This window comes from Felis catus, chromosome B3 (assembly GCF_018350175.1).
Source record: "Felis catus isolate Fca126 chromosome B3, F.catus_Fca126_mat1.0, whole genome shotgun sequence".
NCBI lineage: Eukaryota > Metazoa > Chordata > Mammalia > Carnivora > Felidae > Felis > Felis catus.
This window is the reverse complement of record NC_058373.1, coordinates 141,263,676-141,279,394: the sequence shown is the minus strand read 5'-3', so window position 1 is coordinate 141,279,394 and position 15,719 is coordinate 141,263,676.

The following is a 15,719-nucleotide window of genomic DNA, read 5'->3' as shown; positions in this document are numbered from 1 at the left end:
AAACAGGACTTTCCCCACTTCTTGGCAGGGGTTTTAGAGGACTTGAACTTCATTTACTCCCCCCGACCTTCTCTACTTATACATGATAGTTTACTTGCGTTTTAGTTCTCTATTCCACACTCCACGAGGTATTATTATTTTTCTTACAGTTGACATTCATTTACATCTATCCATACATTCATCTTTCCATCCTTTTTCCATTTCTACCTCCATTTCCAAGCTTTCTTCTAAAGGGTGCCTTTCAGTCTATCTTTTCTTGTGGGTCTGCCGAGTATAGTTCCTCAGCCTGAAGGTCCACTTCTCCCAGGCTGCAAACGTCTTTATTTAACCTTTATTGTTGAAGGATATTTTTGCGAGGGGGAATTCTGTGTGGGAAAATTTTGTTTCTATTGCTTTGTAGATAGTGTTCTGTTGTCTTCCGGCTTTGTTTTTCTGCTGAGAAGTCAGATGTTGGTATTATCCTTGCTCTTTTGAAGGAAATGCTTCTTTTTTTTCTCCTCTCTGTTCTTTAAGATTTCCTCTTTGTCTTTGGTGTTCAGTCCCTTTGGTATAATGCGTCTAGGTGGGGTTCCCTTTCTGTTTCCTTTGCTTGGGGTTCATAGTACCTCTTGGACTTTTGTAAATGTAATTTATCACTTTTTGAAAATTCTCAGCCATTATCTCTTTAGATGTTTCTTTTGCCTCACTCTTTCTTCTTTCTTCTGGGAATCCAGTTTCACATGTTAGACTTCTGTGTGGTATCTCATATGACTCCTTCACCTTTCCCCGTCTTCACGTCTCTCCATGCATCATTTTAGATATTTCTTCTGACATATCTCTCAGTTTACTGATTGTTGTCAGCTGTATCTTGTTATTGAACCTATTCATTGATTTTTAAATTTCAGTTATTCATTTTTTCAGTCCTAGGATTGAACTTTGATCCATTTTTATAGTTTCTGATTCTCTGATTTATTCCTCAGTCTTTTCTTTTCTTTCCTTGGATATAATAAGCTAGTTATTTTAAAACTCTTGGTCTGATACCTCCATTTTCTGGAGGTCCTGTGGGAAATTTCCATGTTATGTAGTGTCTCTTTGCTTTCAGCCATATAATTTTGGTTCCTTGTATGCCTGGTACCGGGAAAAATGTAGAGATAAATTGAGTGCTGGGTTTAGTGCTTAATTCTGGCACAGACTACTAGCAAAGCCAGATGTGTTTAATACAATTGGGGTGGAGATGTTTTAGACTGGGCTTCATTCTTTTTTTTTTTTTTTTTTTTAATTTTTTTTTTCAACGTTTATTTATTTTTGGGACAGAGAGAGACAGAGCATGAACAGGGGAGGGGCAGAGAGAGAGGGAGACACAGAATCGGAAACAGGCTCCAGGCTCCGAGCCATCAGCCCAGAGCCCGACGCGGGGCTCGAACTCATGGACCGGGAGATCGTGACCTGGCTGAAGTCGGACACTTAACCGACTGCGCCACCCAGGCGCCCCATGGGCTTCATTCTTTTTGAAGGACAGCACATTATAGGGTGTATCCCTCTAAAGTCAGTTAAAAAACAAAACCCAATCAATTCTTCCATAAAGGCAAGGAAAAAGAAAAGAAGAAAAGGAAATCATAAAAAAAAAAATGGATACCACTTTTAGTGTCGTTGGTTTACTAAGTCCCCCTTAGTAATGGTCCTTGAACTTTAATTTTTGTCCCTCTACTTCTATGAATTTGTCAAAATTTTAGCCTCTTGGCCTCTTTTTCCAGAATCGGTGGGCACCTTTAGGGGAAAAGCTGTCCAAATTCTGAGCTTGTCTCATTGAGTTTCCTTCTTCTCCTGGATCTTGGCTGTAATTCTTCACTATCTTGATAACTCTCCAATGCCTTCAGGCATTTAATTTTTAATTTAAAAGCTAATCCATATTTTCTAGGTTTTACAGTGGTGAAGTTGGTCCTAATTACCTAGTCTGCCATTGCCAGAAATGTGGCAATGTGGTACAACTACTTTCAATTTGTCAATATCTAGGAAAATTGAAGGTATTTACAATCCATGACTCAGAAATTCTACACCTAAGAATATTTACCTTAGAGAGAAACTTCTGCAAATGTAAACAGTTTTTATGATAGCAATGCCAATCAACAGGAGAATGGATAAATCAATTGTGGCATAGTCTTATAAAAATCATACAGCAGTCAGTGAAAATTAATGAACTAAAGTTACAAGTATCAAAATGGGCAAACCTCAGGAACACAATATCGAGTGAAAATGTGATGTGTAGAAAAAAATGTGTATGTGCGTGTGTGTTTTTGCGTGTGTGTGTAATTATACTTACATTTTTAGTAAAATATATGGGACTTGATGGTAATAATAGGTACTAAATTGAATAATCATTTTATTTCTGGGGGGGTGGGTTTGTGATCAGGGAGGAGGATGTTGATTTTGCTGATAACGTTTTACTTCTTAAACGAGGTGGTGGGTACACCTGGGTGTTTATTGAGTTAAAAAAAATCTTTAGGACAATCTTGAATTGGTTAGTTTAGTTCATTTATATTTATCTAGATTACTGATTTATTTTTTTATTGTTTCTATTGTCTTGCTTTGTGATTTCTTTTTCCACTTTTTCTCTGATTCCCTTTTCTTATTTCTTGCCTTTTGAGTTAAAAAAAAAGTTATCCATTTGCTTTTTTTATTATTCCATTTCCCCCTTCCTCTACTGTTTTGAAATTTATTCTTTTTTTTCTATCGTTTTTCTGATAGTCTTGGACACCGAAATATGCATATTTAACTTAACGGCATACTAAATACAGCATTATCGTAGCATCTTTTAAATTTTTTTTTTCAACGTTTATTTATTTTTGGGACAGAGAGAGACAGAGCATGAACGGGGGAGGGGCAGAGAGAGAGGGAGACACAGAATCGGAAACAGGCTCCAGGCTCTGAGCCGTCAGCCCAGAGCCCGATGCGGGGCTCGAACTCACCGACCGCGAGATCGTGACCTGGCTGAAGTCGGACACTTAACCGACTGCGCCACCCAGGCGCCCCTATCGTAGCATCTTTTAAATAATGAAAGGAATATCCAGAATCAAATATCACCTTCTTGACCTACTTGTTATTGTTGTCCAATATTTTAACTCTGTTATTTTCCTTTAACTTCATAAATTAGACTGTTATTGTCTTAGGCACACGGTATCATTATTTTTACATACGTGTCTATCCGTTTTTTTTGCACACCACCCCTCTTGCACATCACACTGCTCTTTTTGTGATGATTTGCTTTCCTCCCTCAGGGAAGATCTGCTGGTTTACCACCAACCACGTGTGTCTGAATGTATCCTCATTTCATTTTTGTTCTTGCTGGGTTCATAGTTTTGTGGAATTCACAATTCTGGATTGACACTAAATGCATCTCTTTACATGTCTTCTGTCCACACTGCTGGAGCTGAAAAGTTTTCTCTTAGTCTTATTGTCATTCTCTTGAAGAGTATCCCTTCTTTTTGTCTGGCTGCTTAAAAAATATTTTTGTCTTTGGTATTTTAAAGATTTGCCACAGGACGTGGGAGGGGATTTAAAATATTTAATCTCACTTTGTGAGATTGTGATTCCTGATACATTGTGATTCCTGAATCTTGGATTTGTATTTCCCATCTGTTCTAGAAAGCTCTTAGCTATTCTCTCTTCGAATCTGACCTGTCGCTGCACTCTTCTGGGACTCTGATTAGATATCTCTAGTTTCATATCTCCTACATTTCCCTTTAAGTTTTCTATTTCCTTGTTTCTTCGTATTGCATCGTGGTAATTTAATCGGACTCTTATTCTTGGACTCATACATTTTATTTTTTGGTTGTATATAGTCAACCATCCATTGAGGCTTTTCAAAATCAATTAAAGTGTCCACATTTAGAAGTTCTATTTGGTTCTTTTTCAAACCTGTTTGGTCATTCCTGAAAATCTTTTGTGGATTCTTCATCTTTGTGATTCCTACTTTTCTTTCCTTGCCCATTCCGTTCCTGCATGTTATAGATTATGGACCAGACTATTCGCGTTCTGTCATCTTTGGATGTTTACACATCGTGTTTGTTGCCACTGCCACTCACGGACACCTGCCTCCTTCTCTTTCTGTGACTTTTCATGGTGGAGCTCATGGCTTATCTTTAACCCGTGGGATGCCTAAGTTGGGGATGCTTTCCTCCAGAGATCTCTAAGTGGTTCTGTTGTGATTCAGGGCCATCAAAGACCTGGAGACACTTCTGTTACCTTTGAGCATCCCAGATCTGCAAGGAACCACCAGGCTCAGCTCCTCTGCTTTGCCTTTGGGTCAGGATCCAAATTGCAGTATGCTTATTGGTACTCACCCTCAAGGCAAGCAAACCCCTGCCGCCTGTGCATCGCCAGCTCATCCCGGCTTCAGGTCTAGCTCACGCTTGGGGAACGAATGGGTGGGGGATTTGGAGACCCCGCGTACCTTGGCAGCCCAGCCATGTGTCAGAACTGCATGTTATTCAAGACAGTCTTCTTTCAACGTGACAGGGTGCCTTGGAGGACTTGGTCTGCCACACTCCCAGACTGGAAGTTGTTGTATTATTCTGTACTAACCTTTTTGCTTCTTGAGAGCTCATAAATATTACATAATAAAGGTAATCGCACTGTCTACCTTGAAAGATTATTAGGAGGATCAGGAAGCCCAGAAAAGCCTCTAGCATCTAGCAGATGTTAAATAAATGAGAGCTAATAACAATGATGATGGTGATTAAATATTTTCAGGACTTAATTGAACATATATGGATTATTGTAGATGCATAGACCCTGTGCATATGTTACCTCACTTAATCTTGTAACGCTGTTACTTGGGTAATATTATTCTTATTTTATAGCCTAGGAAACTGGGGCTTAGGGAGTATAATGAGCGACATCCTTTATTAAGTGATATCAAATATATGATGGTGCCTAATTCGTTCATTCTTTGAACAGATACATGCTGAGTGCCTTTGTGCCAGGCTGATATCTGATAGGTGTTTGTGTTAGGAGGGACCCGGATGAAGTCTCCTTGGAGGCGAGGCTTGGGTCTCTGGTAATAATCTTTCTTCTATTAACTAGGCGGGCCCTGAGTTATAAGCACTTTAACTTTGTTTTAGGGCAGTTGTTTAAGATGCAGCTGTGCAAGTCACAATGTGTCAGTGGTACTTAGTAATTAGTAATGTCATTAGGAGGGAAGGGTGGACACGAGCAGCACATTGCATAGATATGTGGTGCTACCCGCGGGAGCAGGGCTGTGACCATTGGGTCCTCTGGTTCTCTCCAAAAGCTGCCGAGGGCGACAGGAGGTGCATTGCATTCTGGCTACTCCTGGTCACCTTCTGGAATCTTCTATTATCCCTCACCACATCCAGCTCTTCCGGGGGCCTCCAGGGTGCTGTGATACCTCCCCCACTCACTCCACCATCCTGGGTCCTGCAGTCTGCTGGGATGGCCGATCCTTGCCTCTTGCCCCTGTTCTTCAGCTCTCCCAGTCTGGGGAAGACAGGTCACAGGGCTTGGTTTTGTTCTGCTTATGGGTGATGGTGAGCCTGTGTTTTGGTGAGGGTCCATCGAGTAGGAGGACCCGCCTTGGCCTCACCTTGAGAACTGTGAACTCAGTCTTCAAGCAGGACTCAGCCTTTTATGTGCACTTACACACGGGGATGTGGGGCATGTGTCTGGAACAGGATGAGCGAGAGAATGAGGGCAAGACTTTTATTTGACTTGGTCGTCCAGCAAGTACTCATTTATTCAGCATTGAGTTTGGGCAACTACCAAGAGTCGGAGAGGGGCTTCAGACCCATTTCCATCTGGATTCCCTAGCCCACCCTCTGCCGCCAGGCCTAATACTCACCTCCCACGGTGATTATGGAGCTCGGAGATGTCACGTGCATGGCTAGCATGGTGCCTGGCATGTAAGAACTCAGTATATGCCCTTCTCTTTCTTTCTCTGAGCAAAAGGAAATCTTAAAAGGAAGTGAAAATCTGTTGCCTTGGAGAAGTTCGAGAAGAAACCAGAGTGTGTGGGAAGGATGTCAGCCTTAGCCTGGGCTGTTGCACTCGTTCTGGTGGGCTCCAGGCTCTGGTGGGGGCTCCCAGGGTCCCCCCCCAGATGACGGGGGGCATTTAACCACCTCCTGCAGGTTTTATGTCCCCCCCAGGCCGTCCCCCACCCCCATGTGGGCAGATGGGCTGGCGGGTTTGCACCTTTCCATGATGGAATATGCTACTCGGAGGTTTAGCTTTTATTTATCATTATGATGTTTACGACGAAGGGCTGCAAATCTGACAGATTGAGTCACATCTCAGAGGCTGTGCTGTTCATATTGGTTGCAGTTTGGGTTGACCTGGGACAGAGAAAAAAGGGAGGGAGACTCTTTGTGGGGAGACCATGATTTTTATCTGAGTGGTCATTCCAGAACGCGATTGTGTTGTCTTCATCTAACCGTGCAAGAATCATGCTGGAAAATATCCTTCCTTTACTTCCCCAAGTGAAAGAAGCCCCTGTGGTTTCATACACTGAAGGAGCACAAACAGTGGAGTGAAGGAAGGGGCAAAGCAGTGGCCTCCACCCCCTTGCACCTGCTCCCAGGAAGGAGTCAGACGCGCCGTGTGGTTTGACCTTCCTCTTTGGACGTGTCAGGTCACGACTCTGAGCCCCTTCCTCGTTCATAAGGCCAGTGTTCTGGTTGTCTGTCGCTGTACCACACCATCCCACACTTGGCGGACTACAGAAGCACTCTCTTATCATCATTGTCTCCTGATCGTGGGGATGGCTGGGCTCAGCTGGGCGGTTGGCACTCAGGATGTGTCGGGGGCTGTGGATGGGTGCTGGGGGGCTGAGTCATTTGAAGTCTTCCTCGCTCACAACTGGGGTGCTGTGGGCTGCTGGCTGGGATCTCAGAGGGGCGTCGGCCGGGACATTTACACATGGCTTCTCCATGTACCTCGGGTCCCTCAGGGCGTGGTGGCTGGATTCTCGGGGTGAGTGCCCCGCGAGACCTTCTATATGATGGAGCTTCAGCGATCACACAGCTCCACGCGTGCTGCCCTCTGTCACCAGGCACTCACTAGGGCCCAACAGGGGCGAGGGGAGGGGAGACAGACGACAGCCCTTCATGAAGAGAAGACAAGGCCCTGATGAGATGGACTGTGACTGTTCCAGAAAATACCCCAGGAGCTGGCGTGCGGGTCACAGTGATAGATGAGACTGCAGCAGGGGAAACGGCTTGGGCGTGGGTGTCAGGAGGGGTTGGGCTCTGACTGATTTCACCACTTCCCGGCCACATGCCGATGCACTCGCTCACCCAGAGCCCGATTGGCGAGGGTGTGGGGGGGAGAGTGGGGGCCTTTCTACCTACTCGAGATCCTTCTCCTATCCCCCAGTCCTGGTATCCCCCAACCCTGGCGGGTTGCTGCTGACTTGTACAGTGTCTGAAGGTAAACTTTCCGGAGCAGTCTTACCTCTCCTTTAGGATCGCTGTGATTCCAATGAAATATTGGGTTTGTTAGGTTGGCAGTCACACCGGAGGCTGTCCCCATCACAGTCCTTTGATTTGGGGAGCTTGCTGCTTCATAATTCAGCTTTCCCTGGGTCGCGGCAAAGACGAAATGAAATCATCTGCATGAGTCCGGGAGTGTAGAGAGCTGTGGTGGGGATGAGGTTACGTGTAGGCTGTGCCATTGGGTGCCCTTGGGTTTCATCCTGCCTCGGTGGTTCAGCTGGGAACCTCAGATAAGGCAGGACCCGTCTCTGAGCCTCCGTTTCCCTGCCTCTAAGGCGGGATGATGCCCAGAATGGCCATGGCACACAGTTATAAGGAGCACTTCCCACAGCGTAGACCGTGTGAACAGTGCCCCCTGGAGGTGTGCGGACAGAGTCTGGGTGGCCTCGATGACCTCTGCCATGCACGGCTGTTGTGAGGGCAAGAGGAGGGGTGGAAGGGAGGGGAAGGGGCTGTGTGTGTGAGCCTGGGCAGAGGGGATTTTCTCAGCAAAGGTCTGCCCCCCACCTCCCAAACCCTCATGCGGACCAGCGAGGTTTCCATCTCTTCTGGCAACTTTACAGAGAGGGCCCTTCTCCTCCCCATGCTATGTGTGCACCTCTGAGCTCGCCCCTGGAGACCCCAGAGCCTCCCGGTTCTTCATATCCTCCGGGAAGGAGGCTCCCGATGCAGGTCGTAAAGTGCGAAGCCAAAGGTTCATTCTCGAAAGTTTATGGTTTATGATCGAAAGATCAGGAGAGGGTTGCACTGGTCTTCTGATTAGCCCAGGACGTTCTCAGACACCCCGCTCGTTGGTTATGTACTGTCCCCTCTAGGCTGCGGGTGAAGTGGTGAGCTTTGTGCATGGCATCCGGAAAAACCTGGATTTGAATTCTTGGTGCCTGCGCCTAGTGCACCTGCCGGCTGTGGGGCCTCAGCCGATTGCTCAATTTCTCCGAGCCTCGTTTTTGTTGTCTACAAAGCTGGTACAACGACACCCACCTGTCAGGCTGGACATGCGGATTAAATCAGATAAAGCCTGTGTGACTGATTAATTAATTAACCAGTATTGATCAACTATTTATTGAGTGTTCAGGCAGTATTCAGGTTGCCAAGGATGTGAGCAAAGTCTGGGTTTGAGAAGTCGACACACTGGCCACCGGAGGGAGGTGGGTCCCTGCAGGTGGGGCAGGCGGGGAGTTGATCTAGGCGCGCCCGGCTTGGGGGGGGTGGGCTTTGAGCGGAGCCTGGAGGGAAGAGGGAGTGAACATGCAGCTCTTTGTGGGAAAAGCATCAGGCAGAGGGAACAGCAGGGCAAAGACCTTGCCTGGGGTGGGGGTGGGGGTCTAAGTCCTGGGAGAGTAGCTAGGAGTTTCGGGGGCGGGGGTGGGAACAGCACAGGTGAGTGGGGGAGGGGAAGGGCCAGCTGCCCAGGACCCTGCCGGTCACGGTAAATAGTCAGCCTTAGATCCCAGTGGGATGAGAAGCCAGTGAGGATTCAGGACGCGCCCCGTCCCTCTCTCCTTTCTCTTGGTGTTTTACCACTTTTAAATATACCTTGAAAGACAGTACATTGTTTGTAGATAGTCATTTCCCCCCACCTTCTTTGCAGGTTTCCCCCTTCCTCTAAGCATAAAGAAACTCTACCCTGGAGTGCAAAATAAATCCAAACCCTTGCATCCGCCCGGCGTGTCTGGAAGCAGTTGCTACACCGAGTTCCCCACTCTGTACATCAGCTTCAGCCACCCCATGAGGCAGTGTTAGTATGCCCATTGAGCAGGTGTGGAGGCTGAGACCCAGAGAGGTGAAGGAGATGGTCGAGGCCACGAGGGCTTGCAAAAGGCAGACAGAACTTGGACCCGGGTTTTCCCGACTCTATGTTGTTCCGCAACCTTGGCTGAGACCATCAGGTCCTGGAGCCTCTGACATCTCACAGTACCAGCCTCTCCTCCTCGGTCCCTTCCCGTATCCAGTTTCAGTGGCTGATGCGGGTGTACGACCTGGGCTTGCCCATCATCTGCCAGGCTTGACACAGCTAAGTGGGTTTCTTTTAATGATGACGGACGTAATTAATTTGGTAGAGGAGACGTCTCGTGGCCATTGCTGTCGACAAGAAAAAGGTGGCACACCAGCTCTGAACAGAACAACGTGATCAGTGGGAACAGGAGGGAGAGAATCTTTTGGGCGGAGTGGGCTAAGGGTGTGGGCTGGCCCTTAGACGTGTTTTGAATGCATATTGTCATAAACAGCAAGCGAAACACCAGCACTGTGACAACAGATGCGGAGCGCGGGGCCTTGGGAAATGGGTGCTTGCAACCAGGCAGGGGCAGTATTTCCTGGAATAACTCATCAGGTGGCATGTCATTGAGAGATTCCCAAACTTGACCGTCTATACAAATCATTCAGGAGGCGTGTTTTAAAAAAAAAAAAAAAATCCAGAGATTCTGAGTTAGTCCAGCTGGGGCGGACCCTGGAATCTTTAGGTTTTTATTTTTAAGTTTTTAATGTTTATTTATTCTTGAGAGACACAGAGAGACGGAGTATGAGTGGGGGAGGGGCAGAGAGCGAGGGAGGGAGACACAGACTCCGAAGCAGGCTCCAGGCTCCAAGCTGTCAGTGCAGAGCCCGACGTGGGGCTCGAACTCACAAACGGTGAAATCATGACCTGAGAGCTGAAGTCGGACGCTTAACCGACTGAGCCACCCAGGCGCCCCTGGACTCTGTTTTTAACAGGCATTCCGAAAAGTCCTCATTCCCAATGAGATTGTGTCTGGAGTTAGGGCATGTGAGGAGATGATGAAGGTTAAAGAAGGTCATAAGGGTGAGGCCCTAATTCAATAGGGCTGGTGCCCCTCTAAGAGGAGGAAGAGACACAGGAGGGCTCTCTCTTCTGCCGCACGAGGACACGTGGGAAGGCGGCCGTCTACAGGAAGAGAGACCTTGGCGGGAACTGAATCAGCTGCCACCTTGATCTCGAACTTCCCAGCCTCCAGAATAAACAGAAACGTGCCTGTCAGTTAGAACACCCCGTCTGCATTGTTAGAGCCGCCGGGAGCTAAGTCACTGGGCCTGTGCGAAGGCAGATTGGATGGAGGGGAGGGAGTGGATTCCCAAATTTTAGGAGCTCACCTCCACTGTTCCAAATGACCCTTCTCCAGGCATCTTCCCTGGGGACAGTTGCCACTTTGTGGAGTCTGTCCCTGGACGCGGGGGCTCCTGGAAGCCTGTGGTGCCCCCGTCAGCTTGCATGCACTGCAAAACCCTGCTAATTGTGTGTTGGCTAATTGCATAATGCGGTTAGTTATGTGCTAGTGAATTGAGGCCCAAATGTTGCTCTTTGCAGGGTAATTATGCTGGATAAGTGAATGGCTGGAATATTTACAAGATTTTGTCCCTCGGTCGATTTCTTTTCTCAGAAGACAGCCGCTGTGTGGGGTAAAACATAAGAAAGAAAATATCTCTGGGGCTTACGCAACATGGCGACAGGACGGTTTGTGGTGTTTGAGGGAGGAACATGCAAAATATGAAGTTTGGGTAAAAAAGAGCATACAACTGTTCGGTTCCTTGAGATGCGTATGTTCCGCCGGATGATTGGCAGGGCTTGGGGCGGCTCTTGCCTGTTTCCACTCGAGGAGCGCGTCTTGTTTCGGGCCTTGGTGGGTGCACGGTGAAGTGCTGTGAGCCGCCTGCGGATCCCGGGGGGTGCGGCTGGGTGCTGGGGTTCAGCTGCGCTGGGTTTGGATCCTGGCGTGTCCACGGTTGATTTCCGCAATCTAAGCCTCGGTTTCCTCATGTCTAAAATGGAAGGACCGGGGGCGCCTGGGTGGCGCAGTCGGTTAAGCGTCCGACTTCAGCCAGGTCACGGTCTCGCGGTCCATGAGTTCGAGCCCCGCGTCGGGCTCTGGGCTGATGGCTCGGAGCCTGGAGCCTGTTTCGGATTCTGTGTCTCCCTCTCTCTCTGCCCCTCCCCCGTTCATGCTCTCTCTCTGTCCCAAAAATAAATAAACGTTGAAAAAAAAAATTAAAAAAAAAAAAAAGAAAAAGAAAAAAAAATAAAATGGAAGGACCGTGTCTTTGGAGACCCGCTGTCTCTGAGGCTGGGAAAGGGATCCATGCACGGTCTGCAGTGGATTTCTGCACTTTCTTCCCTCACCTCGTGGAGGCCAAGGGGCAAGCCTGGAGCCCGGCACAAGGGACTCCCAGTCCGGGAGACCCAGGGAGCCCTGATGCAAGGTACCCTTTCCGGCATCCTCCCCACAGACTCCGTGCAGCCAGATCAGCTGGGGGGTTTGGTCCCCTGCAGATGGGGGGTGGGGAAGAAGGAAAAGAACTAGTTGAAGTCTCTCCCTTCTTCCCAGACAAAAGAGATGTTACGTCTCCTGCTAACTGCCAAGCACTGTGGGAGAAAGCGCTTTCCAATTACACAGAAGCCCTGAACGTATTTCCACCTCCGTTCTTTGCAGGAGGCATTTGAGGGTCAGAGAGATTCCATGAGGTTCTCCGGGTCACACAGCCCACAGGTGGCAGGAACTGGGTTCGGACCAGTCTCCCAACCTGCTGTCCCCTCAGCTCGGCGGGGGTACAGGAGCCTCCCTCTGCCCTTTGACAGGCGTGTGGGGGCGGCGTGTCTGTCTCATCCGCAAACAGTTGTGGCGTTTAGCTGGCAGGGAGCTCCGATGAAAGCTGTGTCCCTTGCCCCCTTCCAGCAGGTGCTGGTCTCTGCATCTGAGTGACTTTTCTCCAAAGCGGATCCGACTTCCCCACAAAGCCCCGTGACCTCCGATCACCTTCATCTGCTCTGCCTGACGTGGGAACCCCTGCCCCGTGTGCTCCCGGCCCCGGGGAAGCCCAGCTCCCCCATGAGGTGCTTCCGCAGCCACGGGCCTGTGTGAGGGGGGCTCCAAGAAGACTCCCACATGGCAAAGCTGTCTGGCTCCCAACGGCCCCCAGCGCACGGGGAGCACGCAGAGGGGGTCAGAGTCCTGGGGGTGGGGGCCTGGCCTGGCCTCCTGCCGGCTGCATGGCAGCCAGCAAGTTCTTCCTCCTCTCTGTGCCTCAGTGCCCTCATCCGTCAAATGGGCCTAACAACATTTCCCTCAGGGGTGGTCGGCGAGGACAGGGCCTGGCTCCCCGGGAGTGCACCGTCCTGGGCTCGCTGTCGTCACGGCAATCGCTGCCACCGTCAGGCTCGTGAGTGCTGAAGCCTGGAGAGGCAGGAAGAGTCGGACGGGAGCCAGACAGACCTGCCGGAGTGAAAACTGCGAGTGCCTCACAGCAGTGGGCGAGGTCTCGCCATCTCATGCACGGCGGGCTACAGGCATCTCCTCCAACTTGGGGCCCTAGGGGAAGGGGCTGGGTGCTGTCCTGGGTGTGCAGGGGCCCGGAGCTGGGGCGGGGAGGCAGAGCCCCGAGAGCTCAGGGTGAGCCGGGCCCCCCCCTGGTTGCCCTGCTGCGACACTGGCTGTAAATAGTTCGGGCCCGGAAACACCCGCCTCGAGCTCGCCTGGTGCCGGGGTTGGGTCAGGGACGCAGGCAGAGTCCGCAAAGAGCTCACGGTTTCAGTGGACAGACAGACAGCACACATGAGAGCTGCAGTTTCGTGGGGCTTTGGAAATGCGGGGACGCAGCCCCTCTGATCTCCCCGGGTTGGGATCTCCCGCCCTCCCATCCCCCAGCTTTGGACCCTTCCTGGTCACTTCCCGACCGATGCGCTCCTACCAGGTTTGATTGTGCTGTGTGGGCAGTAAGGATACCTAAAGCTCATCGCCCTGCTTGGCCTGACCACCTGCCACCCTCCTGCCCAGCAGCTGGGGTCGCGCTGGCCCCACGGGCAGGGCCCAGGCAGTTATAGGACAGGAACCTTCTCAAGCAGCTGCCCTGACCTCAGTGTGCGTGCAGGCCCCGCACGCTGTGGGTCTGGGAGGTCTTTGTAGAGAAACGACCTCTCCTCTGAGTAGCCTCCCCTGCTCCCGTGTGCCCGGCACGTGGTAGGACTGACTGATGCTTCTTGAATGGGTGATGGATGTGTAAACTCCTACTTATCCCCTTGAAACAAACAAAATATTTTTTGTTGTTTTTTTCACGGCAGTTTGGAAACTCCTGAGGTTGTCAGGTTAAAAATAGAGAGGGTCGTGATGTACTTTGTGGAATGTCGTGAACATTGTTGGCATTTTTAAGCCTACAATGATTAAATACACTAAATATAGTTTGAAGCTGTGATAGGTGATATACTAGCACGGGAAGTCAAAAGTTTAAGAGAAATTTCGGAGAGGAAGGGCTCGACACTGAGAAAATTCTACCCATCAGTGTGTGTGTGTGTGTGTGTGTGTGTGTGTGTGTGTGCTTCTGTGCACGCGCATGTGTGCGTGTGCACGTGTGGCTTGGAAAAAGTCTTCTATTACAGTGGAGCTCTTTGGTTTTGCTCCAAAGCGTTAGGCATGCAAGGCAGCTTAGCCTAGGTATACAGCAGGCACTCAATAAATGCTCTTGGCTGAATGAAGCCCCCTGCTTCATGCCCTATCTCTCTTTGCCACGGTGTTTTATTTGAAAATTGCTGGCCAGCAGAGGAAAAAAGCCTCAGTTATCAGTTAATTGGGTGGAAAAACCTATTACTTTGACCCCAAAATGTTGTACTCACCTGTCCCCATTTACTCACACGAGCACCCACTCTTCAGACTCGGGTACCGAGGTGGGTGTGGGGCACAAACATGGGAGACAAGTTCTGGCCCTGGGTGGGTTAGTTTTGGGGGGCTGCCATGACCAAGCACCATCACCCGGGTGAGTAAGCCAACTGAGATGGGTTGTCTCATGGTTCTGAAGCCAGAAGTCCAAGGTCAAAGTGCCCCCAGGGTCAGTTCCTTCTGTGGGCCGAAGAAGAACTTTGTTTTGGCCTTGTTCCTTGGGTTAGTGATGCTGTTTCCATGTCCACATGGTGATCCCCCCATGTGTCACTCTGTGTCTAAATTTCCCGTTCTTATAAGGACACCAGTCATATTAGGTTAGAGCCCACCCCGGTGACTTCCTTTCAACTCAAAGACTTTATTTTAACCCTGAAAAAGCTCTCTCTCCAGTGATGATCACATCCTGAGAAACTGGGTGTTGGGACTCCAACATAGGAATTTGGGGTGGACGCAATGCAACCCCAGACATTAGGACCCTGAGGACCAGTGGGAAGGTGGGAAGTCCATGGACAACCACTTAGGGGATACTGTTCCTCCTGGAAGCAGAGGAGTAGCTGCCGACTGTGCTTGGGAGGGTCTAGAAGCCATCACAGGAGGCTGCACGTAGGTGGGAGTGAGTGACCAACCAGGTTTTGCAAATTGCCGAGGCAGATACAACGGAGGTGTCCTCTCGGCCACCTGTCCCCAGCTCAGGAAGCATGGCGGCCTGGAAAGGTGCCTGTAGCACCCTCGGGGCCTCAAATGCTGGGTGAGCAGTGGGAGAAAATGCTGCAGCTGGGCGGGGCAGCCACGGGAGCTCTGAACGCCGGGTGAGGAGCTTGGGCTCAGTGTGGAGGTCATGGTGGCCTAGAAGGGCTTTACGCAAGGCAGGAACAAGATCAAATTTGGACTTTAAAAAATTCATAGTTCAAGAAACTCATACCAAGAAACTCATAGGTCACTCATTCTCTCACCTGACAGATACTTATTGCTTGGTTCTTTCCTTGAGCTCTGGGGTCTCTAACATTGACTCTATCAAGGTCACGTAGCTGAGTGATGTTGGCTGCGTCACTTAACCTCTCTGAGCCTCGGTTTCTCAGCTTGTCAGTCTGGCCCCGCCTACCTCCTGGGCACTGGGAGGATGAGGTGTCGTGATGCGCTGAGCACTCGCCTGGGGTGCTCAATACACATGAGCTATCACAACGGAGACAAAGGAGGGGTTGCAGGGAGAGGCAGGGGTCTGGCAGGGGTGGCTGCAGGGGTGATAGCAGGTAGAATGGCAGGTGGGGCCGAGGGACTGGTTGCCGCGTGTCCTTATAGCGGTGGCTGGAGCGACACCTTGAGTGTTCACAGCTTTCTCTCCCGGCGCCTTCTCCCTACCTGTGGCCAGGAGACAGCGTCTCAGAGGAAGGGCGAGGCTGTTTCCCGGGCCCAGCGTCTACGTTTCTGGTGTGCGCGCATGGGGAAAGTTCCTGCAGGTAATCAATGGCTGGGAGACGGACCTGTCCCCTTGTCCGCCTCAGTCGGATGGACCAGGGTTCGGCTGCTCTCCGGAGCACAGTGTCCTCTGGGTTCTGGCCCTGCTCTGCCTCTG